The sequence below is a fragment of the Rhinolophus sinicus genome, linkage group LG07, assembly GCF_036562045.2.
Source record: "Rhinolophus sinicus isolate RSC01 linkage group LG07, ASM3656204v1, whole genome shotgun sequence".
Classification (NCBI taxonomy): Eukaryota; Metazoa; Chordata; class Mammalia; order Chiroptera; family Rhinolophidae; genus Rhinolophus; species Rhinolophus sinicus.
In genome coordinates, this window is record NC_133757.1 from 92,432,525 (window position 1) to 92,455,491 (window position 22,967).

Genomic DNA, 22,967 nt, shown 5'->3' on the forward strand with positions numbered 1-22,967 from the left:
TAATGAAAAATATAGTTCTCCTGACCAACGATAGTAGAATGTGCACTTTAAGCTTTTTCAGTGATAGCGATGAGTTTGTGCAAATCCATCCACACATTTTCGTGACTCATAACATAAATGTTCAAGACTAGTGGATAAAACACACAACCTGAAGCCATGCAACGGACCAAATTTAACTGAATCCAAGCCTCAAGCCACCCTAGCTCCAAGTTAGCAATGTAGTCAACAGGCTTGATTAATGATACTTAATTTCTTTTTGGCATTAATGGCAGTTCCAAAAAACTTGTCCTCCAGTGGGCAAAAAACCAGGGAACCCAACCAAAAGATGTCTAAATTATACTGCTTGATGAAGAAAAGTAAGTCACAGTAATACAGAGAGTATAATGTTATGCCACGATCAGATTTGCATTTTCTAGATAAGTCTGGGGGCCATGTGGAAGCGGGAATACAGCCTGGCACAAGCACACACCACACCCAGGCTGTGCAAACTGCCCTGCACACCCGGACTTTCTCCCATCTGAGAAAGCAGCATGCTTGTCAAGACAGGAGTCTAGACTTCAGATTCAGACTCTGAATAAATTGTGGATACAGAATTTTTGTCAGAATTGCGCAACATGGCGTGTACAAAACTACAAGTAGACAGAACTCAACAAATGTTATTTCCCTCCCACCTCTTTTTTAATAAATATGCTATTCTAGACTAGCACTACTCAAAGTAGGTTTTGAGGTTCATTTCCATCAAGCCACTGAGGGTACTGCTTTAAAACACAAATCCCTGGTCCCTCCCCTGACCCTCTCACTCCAAGTGGTGGAACCCGGGAATCTGCATTTTATCAAGAACCATTTGATTCTGACACACAGAACCTGAGAATCACACTGCAGACTAGCAGATACCTACTTAATTATTCTGCAGCTGTTTCAAATGCATATGCTTTTGTTTTGTTTTGTCTTTTTCTCTTCCCCAGCCCTTGATAAACCTCTGAAAGTTTCAGCCTGGGCCTTCCCTCACATAATGCAGTAAAGGTTGGGTTCAATAAACAATAAATAAATACTTGATTGACCTAATGGCATGCAAATAACATTGTTATGTGAAGCTCCTCTCTTGACTACTGAATATTTTCAAGACTTACCACTCATTCACTATTGTCATTGGTTTATAAATCCTTCTCTGAAGTTGATTTCTGGGGAAAGGGAGAAAATCACAGCCTCTAGGTAGAGAGCTGTGGAACCTCACCTGGGAGCCATGACACAACACCAACCGGAATGAGAAAGGCCGGACGCCTGGCTCCTGTTTCCAGCTCCTTAGCATTCTACCTTCCACCCCAGGCTTGAAATTTTGGTACTAGAAATATTTCTCTTGTTTGCTCGCTTTATGCTTTTCTGTTTATGGAAACAGCCTTTTTATCTGGAACTCGGGTCCATTTTCAGCAATTACTAGAGGACTTTACTTCCATATTTCTTTGTTTGAGTGTGTAAATCCCTCTCCCAAATGTGTAAGGATCCCATGACAAGTGGTGAAAGGTATGACTCTCTTGCCCCTGGCTAACTTTTCTCTTGGCAAGTGTGACCCTATGGGGTCATCATTTCGTTAGGTGGCAGATGAGCTGCCGGGGCTGTGAATTCCAGTGACCTGTGACCCACCTTTGCTTCTCAGAAGCTTATCATTCTGAATTTATGTAGGAATAACATGCTGTGTAAATCTACCATGAAAGCCCTGTGCAGGCAAAAGAGGGGGCGATTCTTCAGGTCTGTGAACACATGCTTCATCCATTTGACTTATATGGGCACCCTAGGGCTTTTATTTGGGCCAAAACGTGGAAGCCAAGCTTTCATTGTAAACAGATGGTGCTGCTAACAAGGAAAGTAAAAAATTCTTCCAGTCATTCTCCCACACTAGAGACCTGAAGAAAGTTCTGCTTTAAAAACAAACAAAATTATCGAACACTCCCTCTTCCCTACTCCATAGGCTCTAGGTTAACACACACACACACACACACCTTCACAAAAGACAAAATCTGGTCTTCATTTCTTCCTTTCTCCCGACTTCTCCATCCTCTCCCCAGGCCACATTTGACATTCCTTTGGTATAGATACTATAAATATAAAATGAACAAACTCAGTCCCAAATCACGAGGGGGCTTTTCTTTGCATGACCACAACATAAGCATTTGTCCATCATTCTGGGATTTTTACGAAACCTCTAAGAATGTTCACAATTCCATCTTGCTCAAACAATGTCTCGTGCATTGGCGTGATTCAGATGTCGAATGTTGGGACAACTCGGGACTTTCTGGTTAGAAGAAAACATAGTCTTGAGGTGTCTTGATGGGAAGGATTTCCATGTAGTCCCCCCTTTTGCTTTCTTTCTCTCAGTCCAGAAAAAGAAATGTGGCAATTCTTATGTTTTCTTTACCACAAGGCAATTTGAAGTTGATTGGAATCTCCCGGTCCCTAACCCCAAAAGAGAAGTAGCATTATTATGCTGTAATTGGGTCTTTACTTAAATTTCTCCATGAGGTAGCATCTTGTTACATAACCACTTTATGCTTTTAAATCTGAATGTCATTGATAACCATCTCCTGACAGGTCACACTCCTGGGGCCTGTGTTTGATCATCCGGATTCCTGAGATGGTCCTTTCGAGCATTCCCAGGAAGGAGACACTGGAGGCTTATCTGGTCACTCACACCTTGGGGCACGACCACACTCAAGCTGTCTGAAAGAGATGAGGATCTCTTTTACTTTAAACATGTCCCCAGAAAAGCATATTCCATGACCTCCCTAAGTAAGCTCTTCACTGTTTCAACAAAGTTAGCATTTTCAGAAGAGAGTTAAACCTACTATCACTTTACTTAGAATTCATTTGAAACTCTGTCTTCTGGGCTCTAGAAAACATCTGTCCCAGCATCAAGGCCTTTCTGTACTGTACCTGAAAGCTGCATCATCCGTCCATTTGTGTAAGAAATGATGAGGACATAAAACCATACCTCAGTCTTTCCCATCTGTTGAATGGGGATACTGCTCTGCCAAACTCAGTATTATTGGGAGCATCAAAAGAGATCATGTGTCAGGCTGCCTCAGTAAGGTATCCTTTGTATCACTACCAAAATAATCATTCTAAAGCTGAGTCTGGAAGTAGTTATTTAAATGTACTTGATTATAAAAAACAAAACAAAACACAGGAACTCCAGAAAAAATACTGTAAATGTAAGCCTAAATGACAGATGCAAACATTTTGTTCATGAAATAGCATGTAAGCAAACTAGGTGTTAGGATCTCACAGAGCACAAGGAAAGAAATTCTCTCTCCCAATATGAAGGACTCACTTGAAGAGCAATATCAGAGACCTGCATCCATTATTTTGTAACACCTGGTGCAGGAACCCAGTGAGCATGATTGGAGGCAGTGGACTACACCACAGAATAAAACCCTGGACAGAGAGGCACATGTAGATAAAAGTGATTCAGAAAGTATGAGTGGGGAAAGAGTACGAAAAGAAATTAAGGGAATTTAATTTCTTTTAAATTAATAGGGAAATTAAAAATAACGTTATGAATTTAGTGTCAGATAAGGCATACTTAATTAGGCAAAGGGAATTAAAAATAAAGTAAGGTTATGAATTTAGTATCAGATAAGGAGGAATTCAAGCCAACCAATACATTTTTAAAAGGGCACTTTGTAATGCTAAGTGATAAAATTTAAAATGAAAGTGTAACAATTATGAATATATAGTCACCAGATAACATACAGCCACCTTATAAAGCAGAAATTACAGAAGATGCAAGGAAAAATATACAGAAATGAAAACTCTCACAATCCATGATAAATCAAGATAAAACATCTAGAGTATAAAGAAGACATAAATAACATAATAATAACATATATGTTATTCAATTCTGTTCTCTGAAAATATAGACACCCCCATTTTTTCAAGTGACCAAGAAATATACATGAAAATTGGCCCTAAATTGGGCCACAGAATGTCAATCAATTCCAAAAGATAGAAACATTACAGACAACATTCGTTGATCACAATACAATAAAACAAAAAAATTGTTACAAAATCTCAATTATGAATGTAAGTGCAAAAATTCTATATAAAATATTAACAAATAGCATCTACCAGCATATTGAAAAAAATACTGCGATTAAGTGGAATTTATTTCAGGAATGCAAGGATAGTTCATTGGTAAAGAATTTATTATGTTCTATCAAATTCATAGATCTAAGGAGAAAATTATATGATCATTTCTAAAGATATTAAAAAGAAGCATTTGGACTAAAGATAATAGTCATACTTGAAAAAAAAAGCCTTCAATAAAATAATGATAAATTAATATTTCCTTAACATAATAAAATACATCATTCCCAGTCCAAAATCCACGTCATGCCTATTGGGGAAAACTGGAGGCATTCCCACAAAAATCAAACATAAGACAATGACCACTATCATTACTGCTATTTAACATAGTACTAGACCTAATAAACAATGACATTAGAAAAGAAATTAAAAATATAAAAATTAGAAAGCAGAAAGTTAATCTTTCTTTTCACATGATATTATTACATGGTTAGGAATATAAGAGAACTGAGAAATACCTATAAACAATAAGATAATTTAGTAAGATAGAAGGTACAAAATGAACACCCTATAATTAGATGATTACATCCAGTTGGAAGATGTAATGAGAGAAAAGACTCCATTTACAGTAGTAATAAAAAGATAAAATAGCTAGGAAGAAATGTAACAATAAATGTCCGAGGCACATATGAAGAAAACTGTAAAACATTCCTGAAGGCCAAAAAAAATAAGGTTTGAACAAATGAAAAGATCTACCTTTTTCTTGGCTAGGAAAACTTGACAATGTAAATATGTTGATTCTCTTTAATTACCTAACTTTAATTCTAACTTAAAAAATAACAATAGGGGTTTCTATTGTTATTTGTTCACTTTGAAGTTCATAAGGAAAAACAGGAAACTCTGAGAGAGAAGAGCAATGAGAGAATGAGGCCCACGAGATATTAAAATTAAAAGCCTCGATAATTCAAACAGTGTGGAAGTGGCACTTGGAGCTAAGAGATCAACCAAGGAAACAGAATAAAATGTCCACAATAGACCCAACTCTATACAGGAATTTAATACATGTTAAAAATGGCACCTCAGAACAGTAAGTAAAAGATTACTATTGTAAAGTGGTAGTAGGACAAAGTGCAGGCAACAGAGGCTAAAATGGGCAAGTGGGATTACAGCCAACTTGAAAAACTTCTGTGCATCAAAGGACACAATCTACAGAGTGAAAAGCCAGCCTAAGGAATAGGAGAAAATATCTGCAAATTATATATCTGATAAGGGATTAATATCATAGTATATAAATAATTCTTACAATTCAGCAGCAACAGAAAATAACCTGATTAAAAATTGGGCAAAGGACTTGAATAGACATTTCTCCAAAGATGATATTCAAATGGACAAAAAGCATATGAAAAGATGTTCAACATCATTAATGATTAGAGAAATTCAAATCAAGACCACAATGGGACATCAGCTCATACCCATTAGACTAGTCACTATCAAAGCACAGAGAGAGAGAGAGAGAGAGAGAGAGAGAGAGAGAGAGAGAACAGAAAATAACAGCGTTCGCAACGATGTAGAGCAATCCAAACCCATCTGTATTGTTGGTAGGAATGTAAAATGGTACAGCTGCTATGGAAAACAGTATAGAGGTTCCTCAAAAAATAAAAAAATAGACATCATATAATGCATCAATCCCAATTCTGGGTATGTATCCAAAAGACTTGAAAGTAGGATCTCAAATAGATATTTGCTCACCTATGTTCATAGTAGCATTATTCACAATAGCCCAGAGGTTATAGGAATTTAAATGTCCATCCATAGATGAATGGATAAACAAAATGTGGTCTATCCATACAATGGAATATTATTCAGCCTTTAAAAGGAAGGAAATCCTGTCAGGTGCCACTACATGGATGAATCTTGATGGTAAAGTTTATGTTATGTGTATGTGCTTTTAAAAACAGTTTTAAATTTTTTAAGTTATTTTTTTTGAAGTGGTAGTGGAACAGCAAGATCATTAATTGGAACAAAATAAAGCGTGATCCATACCTTATAAACTGAACAGGATAAAATACTAAGGGACCAAATGTTCAAATGTAAAAAAATAAAATCACTAGCGCATGTGGTAGAGGAAAGTCCTTTGTACATACTTTCTGTGACTACATAAAAATTAGAAACTTTTGCATGTCCACAAAATACCACAAGCCAAATCAAAAGCCAAATAACAAAATGAGAAAGCAATCTGTAACTCATAATACAATGGGATACTTTTCTTAATACATATGGAGTTTCAAGAAATCTAGAAAGAAATAGACCCTGAACTTAATAGAATATGGGGAAAGTATATAAACAGAGGGCACAACAAAGGAAATAGAATTGGTTCTTAAACTTATGAAGACGTTGCTCAATCTCACTCAAAATCAGAGCAATGCAAGTCAAACTATCTTGAGACATCAATTTCCACCTATCAGATTGGCAAACGCCCAGAAGTTTGATTACACATTCTGTTGGCAAGGCCGCAGGGAAGTAAGCACTAGTCAACATTGTTTGTGGGAGTATCGACTGGCGTAGCCCTTTGAAGGGCAGTTTGGCTGTATCTAGCGAAGTTAGAAATGCAGAATCCAGGAACCCCACTGTGAAATTAATACCATAGGTGTACTTGCACAAGTGTAAAACGTTATATGTGAGAGTTTGTAATATTGTTTAACAACAAAATATTGGAAAGAACTCAAACGTCTATCATCGGGGCCTGATATAATAAATTGTGGTGCATTTATCTAAGGAAATATATATAGTTCTGCACATAGTATTTTTGAGAAAAAAAGAAGGAAGAGTAAGGATTTATATTTGCAGGTAAGTGCATAAAGAAACCTGGAAGTCTACAGAAAACACGAATATCAGGAGTTTACCTATGAGATGTATGGACTAGACCTATGGGAAACAGTGGTGGGAAGGAGACTGCAGTGTATATTCCTTTATTTAAATTAGATCAATGTGTCACTTAGTCAGAACATTCAGTTACACACACACACACACACACACACACACACACACACACAGGCTGATCTGCTGGTCCTCAGACAGACCCTAATTCAGTAGTTCTGAGTAGGACCCAGGGAATCTGCATTTTCCATAAGTCCCCCATCCCCCTCTGAAACTCCTGCTCCACAGATCACACACTTTGAGAACACTGTCACCATTCCCTCTCCTGACCCAGGAAGCTCTATAGAACCGTCAGCATCGGCATAGTTCTCATTTGGAGTGCAAGCAAATGGGCCAGGCACAGAAACAAAAGGCAGAGTTTCCAGAAACATTTCACACCACTAATAGCTGCCACCCAAAAGAGAGGCTCTGTCGTGCGGGGAGTCATGCGGAGTCTCTGCTCCCACCCCCCATACAAGAACACAGGATATGGTGAGGCCAAAAAGGAACACCCACGGAGCCATAGGTAGGGGAGTCATACCACTAAATTCTCTCTGGCGGCACTATACTCTCACTGGAGGCTGGATCCACACTGTCCGCAAACTGCCATCCACACTTGCCAGCCTAGCCACCATCTTATTGCTAGCCCCCATTTCTTCTCTCTCTCCCTCTGCTAGCGTAGCAGTTATATTAGTGGCCAATGGCTCACTGGTTACAGCTGACGGCCAACTAGCCACAGCTGATGGCCATGCAATCACAGTTGATGGCCATTTACTACCTGAGCCAGCACCTGTCTATGTGAGGCCGAGCGCCTGGAAACTACTTTCTGGGGCTCTGCCCCCACAGGCTCCTTGTGTAGATGGTGTGCAGGGACTGCAGAAACTTTATCCACCCCTTCAGTCTCATCTGCACAAGCAAACAGGCAGGACCACTGAAGGGGGTGTCATCTTTGACAAACACATTTAATATGTTGGATGTCTTCAGTACATTGCACACTTGAAAAATATTCACAGTTTTAGCAAAGGCAGCTGAAGGGGCTACTCAGGTTTCTGTGCTGGTGGTGACCACATACTGAACCCCTAACCCCAATGTTTTGTCCTGCTTTTGCCTGGGCATTTTAATCTATAAAACGTTTCTCTAATTCACAGAGGAAAGATTGTTCTAACACCCCTTCCTGGAGATGAGAAAGGTGGTTAGAATCTGAAATGTATCTTAGCGAGACCCACCTGACAAGGCCACCTTGCTTTACAGTGATGCCTTTCAGATGAACAAAAGCACTTAACTCAGTTATTCAGTGACTCTAGTAAAACTCTACAAATGAAGTGTAGAGTTACAAAATAAAAGGACCTAATGACATACAAGTAGAGACTGAACCTGCCAAACCCAGAATATTCTCAGTTTGAAAAACAAACTCATCCTTACTAACTTTACATTGATTCTCAAAGGAAGGGGAGAATTTAATAATGGAGAAAAATAACTTCAATATTTCATTACTTGTCACTTCCTCAGGATAATAAAAGTGGGCTAAAGATATATAGTAAATTCTCATCATTTTATTTTCATTTTTAAAAAAAAGATTTTTTTTACATTATCTCTATTTTGGATCTCCCTACGTAATTCTATTTCGGGAACACACTTTCTGATACGTTTTCTAATTCACTTCAAGAATTTGTCATTCCTTTGACATTTTATATGCTACACTAAAATTAATAGCTTCATGGGTCCCTTATGAGTCTCTTTCTTAAATTTCCAAATACAATCCTGGGTTTCTGTTTCCCATGACAGGCAATTCTGTGATTCGAAGACAGAAAACAATGGAAAGAGTGAAATAATCTTTTTAAATGCTTAAAAATTAGGCCCTATCTGCCAATTGGTTACAGTTGGCAATAGGTAAGTCTTTATTAAATGGGGTTGGTTTTTATTTCTCACATTGTCTCCATAATATCTATGCAGTGACTAAGTCACGATGACATAATGCGGCAGAGAAAGACCGTAGGACAAGCAGACGTACGCACATGTTCAGCTCTCAATGAGTTGCAATCTTGGGTCTGTTCCTAGATATTGGTGGAAAGACTTGATTAATGACAGACTTGTTCAACATAAAAAAGAACAAAAAACAGATTTATTCTTGGCATTTCTTTTCCTAGGGGCTTCATGTGTAATGTAGTAATTAATTTATAGCTTTGCAGTAAGGCAGCATCAGAGAAGCAATTTAATTCACGAGAAATAATGTAGATGGAGAGTGTAACTGAAAGATCCCCCCTGCGTGGATGGGCATATAAAGAAGTTCAAGATAGAAATTGATTTATTTTATAAGTGAAACAAATTCACTACTAGTCACCACCTGGATTTCCCTCCAAGGTGTCTTGGTCGAGTAAATGATCAGAGGTCTTTAAGAAACGCTTCAGACCACAGCTGAACTAGGTTTAGAAAGCGTGGGTGGAGCTCGCTTATTACCTTCTCCACGGGTGATTGCAATCCCCCAAAGCAAAAGTCTTTGTAAGTGTTATAAGGGCTTGGAGTAAGGGGAGATGGATCGCCCTCAGTCCCCTCTCAGTGTTATTTCTGGAAGTTAGCAGCATTCCTCCCCTGGACACACCCTCTCCCCCTCCCCAGCAGCCCCCTCTCTGACACCCCCGTGCACACGCGGCCCCTCGGCGAGACGCGGCGCACTCGGCGCGGCTGCAGTCGGGCCGCCTCCACCGAGCCTGCTCGCGGCTGCCTCGCCGCCAGGAGGCTTCCCGGGAGCCCGAGGACGCGAAGACGTCTTCATCGTAGCCTGCAAGGGGCCAGGCTTTTGGCCGCTCGGCTGCCCGTTCCTTTTCTGCGTTGTATTCTGCCAACCAGACTGAATTCAGAGCCCTGAAGCTGCAAGCTGGGACTAGCTGAGATCTGAAAGACCCCCGAGAGGAACTTCTTTAGGGGCAGAGGGTGTTTCCTGCTCAGCTGGTAAGTGAGAGCATTACATGCATGTAGCGGTGCAGGAAATAATGCTTTGCAGCGTTTCGGGGCAGTAGTATGCAGGTCCTCATGTGTCCTGGGTGTTTACTGGTGGCGGGCTCAGAGGACCGTCTGCCGCCACGGTTTTCCTCTGACCGCTTTTAGGGGGCGGGGTGGTGGGTCCCGCTCCGCGCGACTCTTCTGTTGTTAGAGTTGGGTGGGGGAGGGGAGAGAAGCGTGAGGTTGAATTTCTCCCCCTTTTTTTTTCACATTTTTTTTTTTTTTAAAGGATATTTTGATAGAAGTTTCTCTTTCAAGCGTTTATATGCCTGGAGCGGTTTGCACCAGGTTGGTTTGTACCCTTTCTAATTCTTTTGTAATCTGCTCCGTTCCGGGTTGAATTAGAAGGAAGCTTTCTCAAAGCAAGCAATCTCTGACAGCCTAATTGCTGCTTAGTTGCCGAATGAACTTTAGCTGGAAACCCTTTAACGGCAGGTTTTGGTGATTTTTTCCCATGACAAATCTGGGCGTTTTCACACCTGTTGCTCTTCAGTGGCCTGAAAGTTGTTTGTTTGTGTTTTGTTGGGTTTCACTTGATTGCAGTCCTTTGTCTAACAAATTCAAATGTTCCATTCTCCTTCTCTTGTTCTCGAAGCCCTTTGGATGGGGTCCCTGCCGTCGTTAGAATTCAGTTGGCTGTGTTTCTCAGGGAACAAGTGGCAGGCAGAATACAATAGGGAAGAATGCATTCCTGATGACTCGTCTACCATGGAAAGACTACACTGAAAAATTGACATTCTGCATTCGTTTTTATGGAAAGCACGCTGCCACTATTTTTTATAAAGATCCATTTTGGTGAATTCTTGAAATGAACTAATGCAGAGGTAACCAGCATGCCTTTTAAAGAGAGATTTCCCCCAATCTACCTGCACTCCAAGCATAAAGACCCTGACACCTGAGCTCCGCACAGGTGATTAAGTCACCTCTCACTTGACAGCAGATAGGCTGTTGGTGAAGGAGAGGGGAGATGGGGTGTGTGGCAAGGGCAAAGGGGGAGGACCACCTGAGAAGGGGGGCTGAACTTTGTTTTCAACTTTCTGATGATGAAAATCATCAGGATACTGGAATGCACTTTCAAACCCCGGTAGGTTAAGTTGAATTCCTGTCCACATGATGGAAAAGACTCCATAGCCCTTCTCACACTTCCAAGTGGAGCTCAGTGGAATGCTTGTTTATTTCTGTTGCTGATAAATCCATGGGAAATCTCTACTGAACCCAGCAATTTCAGGCAAGTCCTATCTTATAATTGCACACATAATGGCAAACAGGTTATTTCCAGTAATCCAAGAGTCTTGCCTTTTCTCTGACCGTTGCTTTAGAGGTTACATGAAGACATTATGAGCCTGCATTTGAGCTTTCCCCTCATCCCCCAACTGAAATGGAAAGTTATCCTTGGGTGTCTGATGAAAAAGGTTATTGCCAGATACATTACCAGGCTATAAAATAACATGTTTCTGAGAAGATTATAGCTACTAGACATTAGTGTCTCTAGCTACTATGTAAGTTCTCATTGTTCCTTTAGGGAGGAGACCTACTTGAAATTACTACAATGTTTTCATTTACTGTTTGTTGTGTGGGTTTGCTGTTTTATTTTTTCCTCTATAGAAAAGCTCCCTTCACTCAGGTGAAATCACAGACTAGAATTAGCAGCAAGGATGGTTCTCTGGGGCTAAAATTAGAAAAGTCCATGGGTCTTTTCAGGCATATCCTTCTTGTCTCATAGAAGATTCTGCACAGTCTGCTTTCAAACTCCCACTCTAGCAATTATTGTAAGCTGATGTTTAAGTACTCTTTAAAAGAGCATTTTTATTTGGACAGTTTTTTTTCCCCTTGAGCTTTTATCATACTTTACTAATATAGTCTTGTGTTGAATTTTGTTTCTCTGAAGAGCCTAAAGTCACCCTCAGTACATTTACCATCCCTTCAAAGTGTCTATACTCAAATCTTTGAACAGTTCCTTTTAAAAAAAAATTCCAGTGGCACTTGGAAAATACAAGAGTGGGTCCTCGGATGTGATAGCAGATGGCAGTTGCGTGAGCTTTGTTTAGGCCCAGGACAAGTTTGGTGTCTCTTAAATTAATCATGAATTGAATAATTGATTTCTCACACCTTCAGCTGCACTTAATTTCCAGCTGTACATTTAAAGATTGGTTTCTTATTAAGGCCTAGTTCACTTGGAAATCCTTTCAAAGCCTATCAAGTGATTTTACAGCTGGGTCAGATCTCGTCATAACACACATTATGAAAAGCAGTGACATAAACTTCGAGCTCTCCTGGCTTTCCCATTTCGAAGATGGGCTTCAGTGACCTTCCCATTTGTTGGTCACCTCCAAAGATGGTGGGGTTGATGGATACAATGGGTTTCTGTAAATGTAATTAAACGTGTCTCTGCCAGCTGCCTGTGGTATTCGTGAATGTTTTCATAAGAAAAGCTGTTCTTCGGCTTTATCTGCCCACTGTGGTTTGTGGCATGTTGTGCTATTCTGCAGCCGTTGCAGTTTTTTTCCTGCATGATTGAGCTATGATGTCATGTGCTATCTCAGTGCGGAACCCTTGCAGGGCTTTGCTGGGGTCTGTGTGCCTGCGCAAAGGGACTGGAAGCTCCCTCTCAGCACTCGTGGTAGCGACTCCCCGTCTACTCCAGCACATTCCATTGCCTAGAGACCAAAGCCACCAAATGATTTGTGGTCAGTGATTTGGGGCTGGTTAGAGATGATTTAAAAGGAAGGTTATGGGCACATGAAGTGTAGGGTAAAGAAAATATATTTTACTACTTTATTGAGACCACATGGCTCCAACTTGAACTTTTTTTTTTTTAAACATGGAAATTGTTGGCTGAACTGGCTCACTATATCCCCCCCCCCTTCTTTCTTTTTTATTAAAGCCTAGAGAAAACAGCTATATTCTCTATGTATGGTCGGCTTGACCTCACCATTATTTCTGAAATTTGAAACATTTTTTATGCTTAAGAAAACAGGGAAAACTAGGATATCTCTGTTGTGCTCTCTGGGGGCCAAAAACCATTGTCAAAGAAGAGATGTGACTCTCTCCAATAATGGAAAGAATGAGTTTCCACGCCCAACTTGGGGGAGACATCAGTTATGAAAGAGGTACCTCATTGTACCAGAGAGCCATATAAGTCAGCATGGCAGCATACGTATGTCTCTTGATGCGTGGGAGAGATGAATTTGGTTAACCTCCGGGGGACTCATTATACCCTGTGATAAAGAATGAGGCCAAATGAAACATAGTGGACCTTTTCCAGTGCATTAATACTGATGGTGGGGCTCAGAGCCCAGTAGCCCCTTCCATTAGTGGTCCATGAAAACACATGACCCTTGGGCCCACCTTTCATTTGTGAGACCAAGCTGCCATCCCTTGCCTCTCCTATGTGGACTACCACAAATTGGCACAGTAAACCACCTATTACCACTGAACATGTTCCCAAATCTCTGTCCAGCACGAACTGCGACTGTCTATTATCACTTTACTTTGCTATTTCAATCTTCAAGGTACATGCTGTAGCCTAATAGTCCATTACAAGCTATCAAATAGCCATCTCCAATGTCTGGTTTGATGTTATGAAACTAGTTAGTGAAGCTACAGGGAAAGCTAGCTGATGAATATACCCAGTTCCTCGGAAGCTATCAATCCAAGGTCTGAGGGCCATAACCATGATGTAATGGAAGGCTGCTTGAGAGAGCTCCTCCAAGTCTTTAAAAGTTGCTGGTCTATAATCCATTTGAGCCAGTCTGGATTCCCGCAGTTTGAATCTATGTATATCTAAGGGTTTAAAGGAAAGCATGTGGAGATCAAATTAGTGCTGTGGCTTATGAAAAAAAAATCCTATAACTATAGAATTGGAAAAATGTCAAGAAGGCAGCATTGTGTGATGAAAATTGAATTAACTGGAATTGAGAATCCTGGTTTTGCTACAGGGTGACCTTGAACTTAAGCTACTTAATGGTGCAACGTGTTGATCAAGTAGTTTATTGCATTTTGCCTTATCCTTCATAAATATGATATATTATTCTCAGAACTACACTAGGAATCAGATAGAGCACGTAGTATTATTTCACTTCACAAGTATGGAAACTGAAGCTCTAGAGGTTAATGACTTGCTCAGGGTCACACAGCATGTGGCTGGTTGAGTTTGGCCTCAGGTCCAGAACTTCTAACTTCAAATCCCATATTCTCTCCACTGTAGCAAGCAGCTTCCACAACTCTTAACCTCCATGGTCCTCACACTCCTTATTTGCAAAAATGAGACATTTGGCCCAAAATATAACAGTCCATTCCAGCTTAAAAGTCTATGTCTGATGAATCACTGGCTGGAAGGGACTTGAAGAAATCACTTAGTCATAGTCCTTATGTCCAGCAGGACTCTAAACTATTTTTAAAATATCAGCCCTTGTAATTTTTTTAATAATCCCAAAGCAGGAGAGGGTCCCAGAGAGTATCTGAGTGCATTCTAGGGTGAGAAAGAAAAGAGGAGCTACACTGTCAATGCTTGGCAGTGAGATCCATCCTCTCGGCTCAGAAGCAGTGAGTCTTGCCTCACTAGAAGTGAATGTCTGGTCCTGGGATCAATATCTAAAGTAGGAGAGGAGAGTCACAGGCATGCTTTGCTGGTTGGAAAGGAATCCTGTGAGGAGAGATCAGAGAGATGGTTACTCAGCTATGAGGAAAAAAGAGCTAAGTGACTCAGTAATGGTCTTAAGGTTTGTTAAGGGCTCCTGGAGAGAGTGATGACTACAGATCATTGGTAATGATTCTATTTAAAGACACAAACAGAAGAATTCTCTTCATTCAGTAAGCGTGACAAACAGAAAGCTGTGCTTATCTAGTTCTTGCTTTGCTTGTATTGGCGGGCTTGGCGGCAGACAGGGGATGGGAGGAGAGGCTTAGGATCTAGCAACCTTTCAAGGACAAGGGACTTGTAGGGAACAACTTCCAGCAATCAGACCAAAGTACAAGTTCAGTCTCACACTATTCGGCTCACTTGGTTATACTTTTAAAGCACCAATCGCTCTCCAGTGTTCTTGTTTCTCTCCCATGAAATTAGATGTTAGGAAAAGAATAATGATTTTGAAGTCAGAAGACTTGAATAACTAGCATAACTACAACTTAATGACTGCCTTTGGACAAGGCATTATGTCCTCGAAGCCACAGTGTCTCCTCTTTGAAATGGAGTAGTCAGGATACCTCCTTCAAAGTTAAATATTCCTGAGGCTCAGATAGAGGAACATAGGTGAACATGCTATGAAGAATTTAGTTTGGATCATTAGTTAGTAGTCGTAGTCCAGTTTCAGGCCCAATAAACCATGAGGTCACAGGAGTTTCTTCTTCTGTTGCCTTAATTCCATTCCCAGGACCAACTCAGAATTACAGCAGTTTTTCCGTACTTGCTATGTGTCAGGCACATAATCATGGTTAATCCTCATAAAATTATTATGAGGTAGATCTGTTATCCCCGTTTTATTATCTGGAAGTTATGCTCTAACAAGAATAAGCATCTTGCCCAAGATCACATGGGTAATAAGTAGCAGAGGCAAGATGGAAACCAAGTCTGTCTCGCTCCAAAAGCCTGTGAGCTTTTAGACCTTTAGGTCTCTGAAGAATCGAGACCTCTCCTACCTGAATACAGACCTGGTCCTCTTGGTTTTGGGTTGCAGTTGATCTCCTGGCAATCCGTTGAGTGGCCTTATCGGCTTTTCAGTCTAGCCCAGGTCCTAGGGTGTAGCTGGGTCTCTTAGCTAAGGCTTCATCTTTGTTAGCTTGTGCTGTTCACACCCCATAGAACTCTCTCTCTTTCTTGCCCTCATTCCTACGTGGCTTATTGGCACCTCTTATACGCCCCTTCTGTTCCGGGCATACCCCTTCTCAGGAATGCCCTGCATTCTCCTCTGTACCTTTTCTCTCAGAACCAGATAAACCCCCACAAAGACCACCCCAGCCCATGGCATCAGTCCACCCAGCCCAGAGCAAATGCTCCCCTTTCCCCCACCCAGGATGTTTACTATTTTCACTTTATTGGAAGGAAAACTTGCACATGTTAACAGCCACCATATTACTCTTGCACATTACATAACGTGACTTTTTAGAGCTGAGAAAAAAATACCTTGGAGGTCATCTGGGCTGTTACCGTTATTTTACAGATGCAGAAACTAAGGACCAGAGCAGTTCATTGGCTGCCCCAAATCACAGCTCTGGGCCAGAGCTGGGGCTGATTCCAAATCCAGTCAGTATTGTCTTTCCTTCCAATTTTCAAAATAGTTTAAAATCGGCGTTTTGTCACATCCACATCCCCCAGGCTGGTGTGGTCTCAGGGTCGATGTTTTAGAAAGGGGTCTTTTTCTTGCCACAAGAGCCTGTTCAGACTCTTAACATTCATCGCAAAAAAATGTTTTCTTTTCCTTAACCTACATCCCTTTGACTGAACTTAAGTCTGTTCACTCTTCAACAGAATACAGCAAAAATCGGTCACTCTCAACTCTAATTCATGGACTGGAAGAGTTAAGTCTCCCCTTAGCTCTCTTTCTCTAGGTTAAATAATACCAGATCCTTTTGCTTTTCCTCGTTGTTCTCCAACAATTTCATCATCTTTATTTCTATCTGTTGAACTGTGTCCAAGGACTCCATGCCTCTCAAACTGTGAAGTCCAGAACTGGACAAAGAAGTCTCATAAAGGTATGATAAAGTGACGATTACCTCACAGTTCCTTCAAACTGTGCGTCAGTTAATGCAGCCAACTTTCACGCTCATGTTTTAAGTGACCGCCAGACCTCATTGGATCATTTTCAGCTTATTATCCTCATTTGGCTGGACATTGCTTAGCCTGTGTTTGTGATAATAATCATTTCCTCCATGTATCATCCAGAACTTTTCCTATTGAGCACTTTGTTTCCTTTGTTCCTAACTACTTCTCCGATTCATCAACTCACTTGGGACTCTAATCCTATTCTACCATTTCTTAATTCTTAACCCCAGCTACTGTCCCAAGTAGCTTAGCACATGAAAAGTCCCTGGAATGCACCCATAGAGGAGCAGACCCCTGAGACATCTGGCCCCTCAGAGCACTTCTCCCTCATGATTCCAGAACTTGAAAAGCCCACAGTCCATTTCCCAATGCCGACACTCAAACTGACCAGCAGACAGAGTTGTAAGTGCTAGATAAAGTAAGAGACCACTGGAGAGCTTTCCAGGAGACATAGCTAATGGCTATACCACTGTTCAATTCTGGGATAACAAAGTCCAGACCTGTCCTAGGTACAATGATGGGAGTCCTCAAGATTTCACTGTGGCTCAGAAACGTGATAATTCCAAACATTTGCATGTACAGACCGCTTTGATCTCCGTTTAGCTTAAGCAACCATGGTGAAGAAATACATTATCCCCATTTTAAAGATGAAGAAACTAAGGCTCAATGAGGTATCCCCAAATCACACAGTCAATAATAGAACCCAAGTTTCCTGTCTTTAAATTCCTCATACTTTATTATATTTCAGTGGCTTTAAAACCTTAGAATTCCTAAAAATCTCATGAGTGTGTGTGTATGGTGGGGTGGATGGGTAGGGAGTGCTTGTCAAAATTACAATTCTGAAACCCTGCTCCAAGTCATGTTGATTCATGGAGTCTTGGAACCTGCATTTTAATAAGTAGCTAAGAGGGTTTTGAGGTGTCAGTAGATCATATTCAAAGAAACCCTCTCTTACAGCATCCCTTCCAGAATAGACATTTTAAATGCATCACACCTGCCTTTGCCCTGTGGCAAAGCTGGCACATAAAAACCAGACATCGAATCCAGGTAGTTGTGCAAGAAGGCTCCCCACTTACCTTGGAAACATGACCATGGCTCTCAGAACCTGCCACCCAGCCCTGTTTCAGTCTTGCTTTGGTACCCTTTATTTTGCCCACCTATTTGACTCACCCCTTTTGAGTACTCTGTCTTGGCTCTCCATTCAACTCTTGGATAAGATCTGGCCCCTGATTTTGTCAATCTCTATAGCTCCAGATTTAAAGCTTGCCTCCTTGGGGCCTTTCCAGATGCAACCATATGAGGGACCTGAACCATGAATCATGAGAGGGAATCTGGTGGCGCTCCAGGTGGTCTTTATCTGAGGAACCTTCTAATCACATGCGTCTGGCTGGGTATCATTTACAAACTTCTCCGAGGGAGAGCTTCACAGCCAACTCCCTCAAAGAGAGATATTGTGGTTCTTGCAGTCCTACTACTCAACAAAGTTCATAACTGAAATCTGAAAACCTGGATACCCCAGTAGACCAATAGATTACTAGAGAATGGGCATGCAGGTAACATTAATTGGGTACCCACAACGCACAGGTACCATGCTGCCTTCTTTCCATGAGCTGGGTCTATTACCCTTTCACTAATAAGAAAGCTCATCCAGGATGGTTACACATGGTGCCCATTTCCCAGTCTCAGGCCACTTAGAGATTATGTGTTCACCAAATTACAAATATTGAGCCCTACTACATATAATTCACTTAAGGCTTTCTGGCTCATCAAATATGTGAGAGGTTTCTGGCTAGATTCTTTGTGCATGTTTTATTGAGGAGGAAGTCCTGAAGAAAATCATTTCTGGGGTCAAAGCAGACTAATAGAGTGGTTGATCATTTACGTGAAACCCAGTTGGACTCCCAGTCTTGATAGCCTGTTCCACTCACTGCCTCTTTTATATTCTTGTTTCAAGTGCAGGCATCTTCTACACAATAGGCTCAACTCTTCTGCACTTCTTAAGAAACATACCCATATTATGCTAGTGGGAGAGGAAACAAGAACATACTTTGACAGCACAGAACAGTGTGAACAAACCATGTTTTTCCCCCTACCTTGCTCTCTGCTATCTTGTGACACCTTGAAGAGAAATGTTCAAACATAAGCTTCCTGAGTGATTGTCAGATGTATACTTTGCCTTATCTTTAGCAGATGTGAGAGATTTTTGAGAAGACATCAAAGAATTTAGGGCTGGAGGGAAAGGGATGTTTGGAGCCCTGTTGGTGCCAGCCTTAAATTGTCCATACACGAAAGCCTTAAAATATTGTCCATACACGAAAGCTTAGGTTTTGCTGAAATAAGCACTTACCTTTTATGTTATAACTTGGCAAGTGCTTGAATAATATTAATGTTAGATGACTCGTTAAAGGATCTCGGAGCATTATGTCAAGATTCCACACCCTGTCCTTGATGAGGTCAAGTTAAATTGAAAAGGGAAAGCAGTCTGGTTTGCTAACCACAGTGGAAGTATTGCTTTTGGGTGGAATTCATGTACAGATCACATTGTCTGACTTGAGGATAATACACAGGAAACAATTTGGGTTTGTTTTTCTTCCTTTGGGTTTTGATATTTAAGCTGCATGGAACGTGCAATCCAGAAGCTGGCATTTGTGTTAACAGTTATCACAGCTAGCTAGCCAAACCGTCCCTATTTACGATCTTGCTGCTGTTGATAATAATGTGAGTGCATAATATGCTGTTTATGATTTCCAACACACATGTGCTAGTTTCTACTACTGATAGGACTATCTGCTGAGCCATTAATCGAGGCACCCAGCATGTCCTGCCAATGGACTTTGAAACTCGATCTGCTGAAAAAGCAAAGTTCCCTTTCACAAATGAACACTTTTAGGAAAGCAGATCTGTTAAGCGTGTCTGCAGCTGCAGAGTGACAACACACGTGAACTCCCATTTATAGATCATGGGCGATCTCACAAAAATTGGAAAGATAGAAGCGGAGTTCTGTAACTGAGTTTCCCATGAAGATCTTTCCTCATAGTCGTTAGCCTTTCCTGAGCTCTGAGAAGCGCTTTATATTCATGTTCTACTTTAATAATCCCACGACATAAGTACCATATTCTCCCCATTTTCCAGATTAGGAAACGAATGCTCAGAACAGCTAAGTAACTCACCCAAGTTCATGGAGGAAATTCTAGAGCCGGGGTTGTAACTGAAATGTGTCTGATACCCGAGCCCACCCTTTCTGGAGGCCATTCTTTTTGCAAAGTCACTTGGTGCTTCCAGAAACAGAAATTGTTAAGGAATTACTCTCATTCATTTTCAAAGACATACAAGAGCTCTTTGGATGTTGATATCTTTAAAACATTTGTTGAGCATTGACTTTGCCCCAATGATGTAGATAGGCCGTAGCACTCAATCTGCCCAAGAAACACATGCGATAGGTGCTGGTCTCCCTATTTTCCTGGTGAGTAACCTCCTGTGCTCTCTCCTTACCCAGCATTGTCCCTGTGGCCATAGGGGTTGATTTATTTTCGATGTGACTATGATGTGTGATTAGGGCTAAACGAAATAGCCATTTGGTAGTTGTAGGAAGGAGGGCACAGTGGTGGGAGTCCCAAAGGGCACTTCTGATCATGGACACCATCGCTTGTGATAAGTCTCCTCATCTCCTCCACACCTCTCTATCTTTTCCACATACATAGTATTTCCTTTAACTACATTGGGAATGTCATCTGACGTTTCATCCAAACAGCATATGCGTTAGAAGCAGACAGCTGTCTAATTTTGGCCCTTGCACTAAGTATCAGTATTCAGAGGACTTAGCCTGTCTGACACTCACGCTCCTGATCTATGACGAGGGACGCACCTCTAAATGCTGCTATAAGGATTCAATGAGACGAGGCCTGTAGTGTGTCCAGCACAGCACCTAATGTGTATTTTTAGTAGTGCCCTTTAAATGTTAACTGCCTCCCTCTTCTCAGTTTTCCACCTTGTACTCTGTATTAGCAAACTGCTTAAAAATCCAGATATGATAAGGAATTTGTGTACTGAGGTGTGCCGTTCACAATGTTGCTTATTGGCGGGGCAGGGGGCAGGCGGCAGGGGGCAGGGGCGGCACAGTATTGAGTAGTGGTGAAGAGTTTGATCCCTTGAAGCAGACTGATGGAGTCAAAATCCCTGCTCTGCCATTTCCTGTGTGACCTTAACCTCCCTGGGCCTCAGTTTCCTCTTCTTTAGAATGGGCCTAACAACAGTATCTCCCTCATGGAGTTTTTGGGAGAGCTAAATTAGTTAATAGATGATAAGCCCTTAGAAGATACCTGACAGAGAGTGAGCACTTATTAAATTTTAGCTGTTGTTATTATTATTAGTATTCCCACCACTTGTTACCTTTGTGGCCTCTTACAAGCGTTTTGAAGTAATTGGTTATGGTGAGCTGTGCAGAGTGAGGCCATGAGACAGATTTTCTCAGTGCAAATGAGGCTGCTCACAGGGGGCTTGTGAGAGGCTGAGTGCTGACCTCGGCCCCATTAGCACCGTTTTCTAACCAGGCCAGGCACGGGGCTGTAATGAGGATTATTGAAGTAACATATGGAAAACTCTTACAGTGAGCTCTTGGGAGAGGAAAAAGGCACTAAATAAATACAAGGAATTATTAAAAACTAGGAGACGACCTCACAGGGATGCTGAGCCTTGGATGCTATTTGCTATTCTAAGAAGAAACTGGGGCAGGAAGCCAACTTCATCACCAGGTGACAAAGTGGTCTCCTGGCCACTGTTCAAGGGACTGCAGTGTATAGCTTCACCGAAGCAGATCCCAGGCCAGCCACCACCTCTTCCTGACTGCAGGAGGCTCTCCTTTCCCCACACAGATGTTGGGAGAAGGACCAGGGTCCCAAGCCAGATGCTATGCTTGCCCACCCCTCCTGTATCACATCACCAATGGGCTCCCCTCAGGAAAGCGGGAAGCTGGTAGTGTTAGTCAGAACCCTCTGAGCAGAATGCCGATGGTGAACTCCGTTTGGTCCCAGTGCAGATGACTCCGGGGCCACCATCCATCTGCTTTCACAGCGGGACTCCAGTCCTGGTCCCAGCCAAGGCCTTGCTGCCAAGCTTTGACAAGTGTGTGGAGAGCACGCAATTCCATAATTTTGGAGATAGCAGTCCATCAGTTCCTATTTACAACTTTACCACCCACCCCCTAAAACATTCTTCTCTCCAGAACAATCCTAACACCAAAATGAAATGTACTTAAAGCAGTCTCCAGGTATCACTTGTGAAATGGTGTGTATGAGGCTTCCAGGAATGAATCAAGGTCTGGCTCTTGGCCACTACATAGCTTAAGGCCTCTGTTTTCCCCTCGATATCAGTGGCATAAGATTAATTTCCATGGTTCCAAGCAATGGTTATAGAAATAGTCTATTTCTTTTTGCCACAAAATAGTATCTTAGCTGTGATGTCTTACATTATAAAGTCGCAGAAAGTAAAGAGGATATCTATGTAAGTCTCATCATTTAAGAATATAGCACTCCATGCAGGACACCTTTATTTATACTTTTCTGTATACAATACAATTTAAAAATACAGATAATTTCTCCATATAATGGTATAAATATGATAGGACCTCAGTCCTCAAAATGTGAAAAAAATAAGGTATTCATGTTAATAGCCCATAAAACCATACTTATGAATAAAATATTGTGAAAATATAATCTGCTCTCTCAATTTGCATAGCAAAAATAGTTTGAGAAGGAAAAACAAAACAAAAAAATTGAAAAGTTCACCACTCAAAATTTAAAAAAAAATTAGTATTGTCTCTCTCTAGCTTACCCTCCTTTCTTCAACCAGCTTCAAAAGTGCTGCACTAATCATCAAATATGAAAAGAATTGAACATTTTAGTAGCCTTTTAAGCTTAGAAGTCCTGGAAAAGGGTAAACATTTGAATTAAAATATTTTCTCTGACATTTAAAATTTTAGAAGGGTCTGGTTAGCTAAGTTCTTCAGAAAGTTTTGGCTGTTTTGACTGCAATGCAAAATAGATTCGCTGGCTCACTTATTACAATGGAATATATTTTTCTTATTCATGCTTTTTTTTTTTTCTTCAGAGTTCAGGATTAGCTATTAAAATATTTACAGAAAAAGATGTTTCTAAGGCTTGCTAGGAAGACAAATCATAACAGTAGATCCCAAAAGGAATAAGCTTACGTGTGA

The 22,967-nt window shown here is 41.0% G+C and overlaps 1 protein-coding gene across 7 annotated transcripts in view; it reads left to right on the forward strand.

Annotated features, from left to right (window-relative positions):
• PALLD (palladin, cytoskeletal associated protein) overlaps nt 1–22,967 on the forward strand; it is a 371,546-nt gene that overhangs the window by 111,761 nt on the left and 236,818 nt on the right. The window contains exon 1 of one of the 7 annotated variants that reach the window (XM_074338298.1): nt 9,698–9,945. The exons of the other annotated variants lie outside the window; for them this stretch is intronic. The gene's annotated coding sequence lies outside the window, so the exon portion shown is untranslated. Of the gene's footprint in view, nt 1–9,697; nt 9,946–22,967 lie in introns of those variants that run through there. 7 annotated transcript variants of the gene reach the window in all.